Source organism: Tamandua tetradactyla, chromosome 3 (genome assembly GCF_023851605.1).
Source record: "Tamandua tetradactyla isolate mTamTet1 chromosome 3, mTamTet1.pri, whole genome shotgun sequence".
Taxonomy (NCBI): Eukaryota; Metazoa; Chordata; class Mammalia; order Pilosa; family Myrmecophagidae; genus Tamandua; species Tamandua tetradactyla.
Genome location: NC_135329.1, coordinates 127154155 through 127161357, shown reverse-complemented (window position 1 = coordinate 127161357; position 7203 = coordinate 127154155). Strand labels below are relative to the sequence as shown.

The 7203-nt window shown below is 38.4% G+C and overlaps 1 non-coding gene across 1 annotated transcript; it reads left to right on the top strand.

Moving 5' to 3' along the window:
* Positions 1–6817: 6817 nt before the first annotated feature.
* LOC143678437 (U6 spliceosomal RNA) lies at positions 6818–6924 on the top strand. The gene has a single exon (XR_013173247.1). It is a non-coding gene; the product is annotated as a U6 spliceosomal RNA (small nuclear RNA).
* Positions 6925–7203: the final 279 nt, after the last annotated feature.

The window sequence follows — 7203 nt, the reverse complement described above, 5'->3', positions numbered from 1 at the left end:
TCCATTTCATCTTCATCGTCCAGTTTACTAGCATAAAGTTTTTCATATTATCCTCTCATTACTTCCTTTATTTTTATGGGGTCAGTGGTTATGTCTCCTCTTCCATTTCTGATTTTATTTATTTGCATCCTCTCTCTTCTTTTTGTCAACCTAGCTAAGGGTCCATCAGTCTTACTGATTTTCTCATAGAACCCACTTCTGGTTTTGTTGATTTTCTCAATTGTTTTCATGTTCTCATATTCATTTATATCTGTTCTAATCTTCATTATTTATTTCCTTTTGCTTGCTTTGGGGTTAATTTGCTGTTCTTTCTCTAGTTCTTCCAAGTGAACAGTTAATTCCTTGATTTTTGCTCCTTCTTTTTCGATATAGTCATTTAGCACAATAAACTTCCCTCAGCACTGCCTTTGCTGCATCCCATAAATTTTGATGTGTTGTGTTTTCATTTTCATTTGCCTTGAGCTATTTACTGACTTCTCTTGTAATTTCTTCCTTGACCCAGTGGTTGTTTAAGAGTGTGTTGTTGAGCTTCCATATATTTGTGAATTTTCTGGCACTCTGCCTATTATTGATTTCCAACTTCATTTCTTTATGATCTGAGAAAGTGTTTTGTATGATTTCAATCTTTTTAAATTTATTGAGACTTGCTTTGTGACCCAGCATATGGTCTATCCTTGAGAATGATCCATAAGCACTGGAGAAAAAGGTATATCCTGCTGTTGTGGGATGTAATTTTCTATAAATGTCTGTTAAGTCTATCTCATTTATTATATTATTCAAATTCTCTTTTTGTTTATTGATTCTCTGTCTAGATGTTCTGTCCATTGATGAGAGTGGGGAATTGAAGTCTCCAACTATTATGGTAGATGTGCCTATTTCTCTTTTCAGTGTTTGCCTCATGTATTTTGGAGCACTCTGGCTTGGTGCATAAATATTTATGATTGTTATATCTTTTTGTTGAATTGTTCCTTTTATTAATACATAGTGTCCTTCTTTGTCTCTTTTAATTGTTTTACATTTGAAGTCTAATTTGTTGGATATTAGGATAGCTACTCCTGCTCTTTTCTGATTGTTGTTTGCATGAAATAGCTTTTCCCAACCTTTCACTTTCAACCTATGTTTATCCTTGGGTCTAAGATGCATCTCCTGTAGACAGCATATAGATGGGTCCTGTTTTTTTAACCCATTCTGCCAGTCTACATCTTTTGATTGGGGAGTTTAATCCATTAAAATTTAGTGTTATTACTGTATGGGCAGTACTTTTTCTACCATTTTGCCTTTTGGATTTTGTATGTCACATCTAATTTTTCTTCTTTTTACCTTTACTGATGGTCTTCATTTCTACACTCTTCTCCACATCTCTCTCTCCAGTCTTTTCCTATCTGTCTCTAGTGCTCCCTTTAGCATTTCTTGCATAGCCAGTCTCTTGGTCACAAATTCTCTTAGTGATTTTTTTGTCTGAAAATGTTTTAATTTCTCCCTCATTTTGCTGGATATGGAATTCTTTGTTGGCAGTTTTTCTCTTTTGGTAATTTAAATACATCATCCTATTGTCTTCTCACCTCCATGGTTTCTGCTGAGAAATCTACACAGAGTCTTATTGGGCTTCCCTTGTATGTGATGGATTGCTTTCCTCTTGCTGCTTTCAAGATTCTCTCTTTCTCTTTGACATCTGACATTCTGATTATTAAGTGTCTTGGAGTATGTCTATTTGGATATACTGTGTTTGGAGTATGCTACACTTCTTGGATCTGTAATTTTAAGTCTTTCATAAGGGTTGGGAAATTTTCAGTCATAATTTCCTCCGTTAGTTTTTCTCCTCCTTTCCCTTCTCTTCTCCTTCTAGGACACCCACAACACATACATGCATGCACTTCATGTTGTCATTCAATTCCCTGCTCATATTTTTCCATTCTTTTCCCTGTATTTTCTTTTGCTTGTCAGATTTCAAATGTTCCACCCTCCAGTTCACTAATCCTATCTTCTGCCTCTTGAAATCTGACATTGTAGGTTTCCGTTGTCTTTTTCATCTCTTCTACTGTGCCTTTCATTCCCATAAATTCTGTGATTTGTTTTTTCAGACTTTTGATTTCTTCTTTTTGTTCATTCCTTGCTTTCTTTATATCCTCTCTCAATTCACTGATTTGATTTTTGATGAGGTTTTCCATGTCTGTTTGAACATTCTGAATTAATTGTTTCAACTCCTGTATCTCATTTGAATTGTTGGTTTGTTCCTTTGACTGGGCCATATCTTCAATTTTCTTAGCAAGATTCATTATTTTTTGTTGGCATGTAGGCATTTAATTACTTTAATTAGTTTATTCTGGAGATTGTTTTCACTTTTTTTTACCTAGGATTTTCTTGCTGGATGACTTTGTTGTCTATCTGTTCTTTGACATTCAGTTCAGCTTATTCTGGACCTCTAGCTTAGGTTTTGTTTAACAGATCAGAATTTTTTCAGTTCTTGTTTTCTTGTTTTTTTACCCCGCCTGTATGGTGCCTTCCCTCGCCCCCTTAGGAGGGCCTACTTAGTTATTATAGACAGATTTTCCCAGATCAAACTGGCCTCCTCTCAGGAGAAAAGAGTCACCTGCATCAGTTTTCCCTGAGTGTGAGACCCAGCAGACTGAAAGGCTTTCCTATGAAGCCTCTGGGCTCTCCGTTTTTCCTATCATGACAAATATGTGGTGCTTGTCTACCTGTAGGTTGCACCAGCATAAGTTGATGTGGTACCTTTAACTTCAGCAGACTCTTACTGCTGGGGGCATGGTGGAGACAGAGGAGAGGTTGTAGTCTGATTTTAATCACTTCAGTTTTCCAGATCCTGGAGTCTGAACTCCTTCGGGGAGGGATTCCATCTGAGCTAGGCCCCACCTCTCTGATGCTGAAGGCACAGGCTCCAGATAAACACTCAAAGAAGCTTAAACAAGGTATACCTAGGGCAGTGGAACCTGAGAAGCCTTGCAGCTATATCCAAAGAGCAGTCAAGCTATAGAAACACAGCCAACAAAATGAAAGAGAAAAATCCTTTTCAGAGCAGGACTCCCATTCCTTGGATTTGCCAATCAAGAGCTTAAGTTGGTACATTGCTGTGTGTATCTCCAGGTCCTATGTGCCCCCTCCTTTTCTTCAGGGCCCAGATCTTTTCAAATTCAAAAAACCTGGGGGGGTTTTGTTGTTGTTGTTGTTGTTGTTTTATTTTTCTGTCAGCCCTGCCCCCTCTGTGTCAGGACAAAAGCCAGTGACCTTGCAGTGGCTCAGCAGGCAGAGTTTTCACCTGCCATGCTGGAGACCCAGGTTCGATTCCCAGTGCCTGCCCATGTAAAAAAAAACAGCGACCTCCACTTTTACTTGAGGTTCATGGGGGCCTATTTTAGTGGTCAGAATTTGTTAATTAATTCCACAAATAGAGTTTGGTTGCACTCAGCCCCTGCTGTTGGTAAAGTCCCTTTCCTTTCCCCTCTGGGAAGCAGCCTGTGGGAGAGGGTGCCAGCCGCCGTGACTTGGAACACTCATGGTTGTGGGTGGGCTCACAGCCAGTCCAGCTGGTCCAGACTGATGTATGCTGTGTGTCCAGTTACTGACATGCCCCCAGCAGTTGTTCTGTGCCATTCCTGGCTATTTATTAGCCACTCTGGAGGACGAACTAAATCCCACACCTCGCTAAGCCACCATCTTGGCCCCAGCCATGCTCCTAAATTTTCCTTTTAAAAAGCCATTCCATTCCTGGTATATTACATTCCAGCAGCTAGCAAACCAGAACAGTGAGTCAGTGGCAAAATTCTCTCCTGCTATGCAGGAGACCCAGGTTTAATTCCAGGTACATGCCCATGCAAAAACAACAAAATAAAATGGGAAGGAAGCCAAAACAAATAACCTATAAACAGGAGGGGAAAATTTAAAAAACAGAGACAAAAAATTAGAAATTTAGTGGAAATAGCACATAAAGACTTTAAAACATGCAAAAGGACTTAAAGAAAACATGGATATAAGGATCAAAGAGGAAGTTATAAAAAGATAATCAAATGTAAGTTCTAGCAGGAGAAATGTGATATCTGAATAAAAATAAATGTATCCATTGGGATTAACCAACAAATTAAATAGCCAGAAGATAAGATCAAATTGAATGTAGTACAATAGAAATTCTCACATCAGACACGTTTTTTATCTCCGGAATTTCTATTCAGTTAGTTTTAATAATTTCCATTTTCTGTTGGGATTCCCTATTTTTACCCTCATTATTTTCACATTTTTCTTCAAACCTTTGATCATATTGATACTGGATCTTTTAAGATCTTGACTGTTACATTCATCTTCTCTATGAATCTTGTATGTGTCTATGGATCACATTTTTGTACGTCTTAAGTCTAATAATTTTCAATTACTATTGTTTTTGAGATTTGTTAAGGTTGGTCTAGCATACTCTTTTCTCTGTGTCTATATAACCCCAGTATGAAGGAATGAATTTTATAGTGCATGCCTCAGAATGCCCCAGGTATTCGAGGATGTCTTTGCACTCTGGCTTTTTTGGAACTTGAACGTCTTTCAGCTTAGTTCTAGCTGTTCTTTTCCTGGTAATTGCTCTTTTCCTGGTAGTTGTTTTTTGGATCATCTTGTAGAACCTTGCCCTGAGTATGATTAGCATAGCATTATGCCAAAGAATGCGCCCCCTCCCCGCAAAAAAAAAAAAAAAAAAAAAAAAACCTAAACAGATTTCTTTGTTTTTTCTCTGAATAACTTTTTTTTCCTCTCTGGTACCCTGCCCCACTATTTCAGCTGCTTCCATAGCTGAACACTGGCCTCTGACTCTTGAAACTCTATGAGGCTGCTGTGCTCTGTTTGAGCCCTCCTTCCTGACACTGTAGGCTAGAAAACCCCTCCAGACACAAAGTGGGGCAATTATGGCTTTCACCAGAATTATTTCCCTCCCTTCACAGTCTACAGTCCTGAAACATCTAAAACTGATTATTTTGTAAATTTTCTAGTTGTCTACACTGAGAAGACTAATAACAGGCATATGGCTAGATGCAAAAGTATCTACCTCATTTTCAGATTAGTCTGACTTCTATTCTACACCTCATCTCCCTCTTATTTTCTCTATGCTAAATTTGAAAAGCACTTTGTCCTTACCAGGTAGTTTTCCCTCCAGTTCTAAGTATAATTCTTCTCTTTGGGGTGAGCCATATTTTTGAGAGAACAGGTTAACAAAATCTCAAAGTTTTTATGAAGGTGCAATTATTTACCTCTGTGCAACTTTGATGCTGTTGGGCCACAGTTTTAAAAATTGGGTAACTATAATGGTGGCCATCCATCCCTGGCTTAAGTTTGCCCCTCCAAATTAGGAAGATTTCTCCCATTTTGGAGAAATACTACAATGCAATTAAGAAGTCAGAGTTGGGGAAAGAGGAAAAGAAGCCTATACTTTATTTCCTCTTTCAGCCCATCTGTATGTCTTTGGCTTGTTAGTCATTTTCCAGCTAAAATCGACTGCCTCCCATCTTTAATTCCGTTAGGCGTGGAGAACAGGACACCTTTCCCCCCATGGTGGCCTGGCAAATATTTCAAACAGCTCTCCTAACCTACCCCTCACCTTTTCACTCTCTAGCAACTGCTCTCTTATTATAATCCTCCTTACTCAACCTCCATCCTCTGGCAGAAGGCAATTACAACCCTGCATGCTTCAGGCAGTGCTTAAATTTTAACTTTAGAGTGAGGCACTACCAACTCCTAACCTAACCCCCTAATTCTGAAAACTGGATAATAGAATCTTACCTAATTCTTGCCCCCAACCTAATCCTGAAAGCTAGACAGTAGAGATTCACCTAACCCTTGCCCTGAGTCCTCAACCTTAAGCCATAAAAACCCTATCCCCTGCCACCTAGGGGCAACCATTTCTCTTTTGAAATGTTGCCTGGGCAGCTCTGTTTCTCCCTGAAATAAAACCTTTGCCTGAGCTCCTAGTCTGGTCTCGTCCCTGGTGAGTTTGCCTTTCAAAGTCCATGACATTCTCACAATTTCAGTTCTTATTCCTTGAAATTAAGGCAGATGAATTGGTTCTATAATAATGCACTTGTCTTGAAGGGAAGTTTTGTATTATGCGCAAATCTCTTTCTTCACTTTATGCTCTAGCTGCTAGAATTTTTTTGAAGTTTGTTAGATCTTTCAGGTATGCCTTCTATACCGTGGCAGTCCTGACAACTGTTCATGAAGTATTTCCAGCTTCTTTCTTTCTAGAACCATGGTAGGATTTTGCTTTCTTTAACTTGATTCTTTGGAATTTAGGTTTGTCCTTATGACTTGCTTTGACAAATGAAATGAATAGAAAGTGATTTGTATTTTTGCCAGGTAGAAGCTTTAAGAATCAGTGCACCATTCAGCACATTCTTTTCCTTTCCATGGTTTATGTTGAAGTATGTGCTGAGATGATTTACCCATCTACCTCAGTTCTTGAACAGAACCCTCACCTCCACCACCAGTTATATACCCAAAGCTGTTTAAACATTTAGTGTTACTGAAAATAAACTACTGTTGTGTTAAGCAACTGAAAATATGGAGGTTTTTGCTATAGTAGCATAACCTAGACTTTCTTAGCCAATACATCAACCTCAATTTTTCACAGTGGTCACTTATCTGATTCTTATAAATTTCAGACTTTGAAAGTCTGTTCTGATGCCAGCTTTGCTGGAAGTCTAATATGTATATTCGAATGGCACTTGATACCAAACAAGTGATTTGGACCAGAGGAAAGGAGAAATGTAGTGCTTTTTAAAAGAAAAAATTCCATGTGAATCATTAGTTTTGAAAAGTGATGATTATCGTGCTTGCCTAGGTGGCACATATACTAAAATTGGAAAGACACACAGAAGATTAGCATGGCCCCTGCACAAGGATGACAAGCAAATTCGTGAAGTGTTTCATATTTAAAAGAAAAAAAGTGATGATCATCCACTTGGACATTCCAGATGTCCAGATTTGCATTTTAAAATATTAGACCTTCTATCAGAATGACCTTAGGCATCCCAAAGGTTAATCATCAGAAGGCAACATTCCAAGGGCCTGATGGCTGTCATTAGGACTTGATACTATAGGTCATCTGGGGAAAAAAAATTAACTTGCAAACTGAGATAATGTAAATTTGACCCAAATGAAGAACAAAAACATCATGCCCACAAAGAAGACCCTAAAGCAAAGTGATTTAGGGTT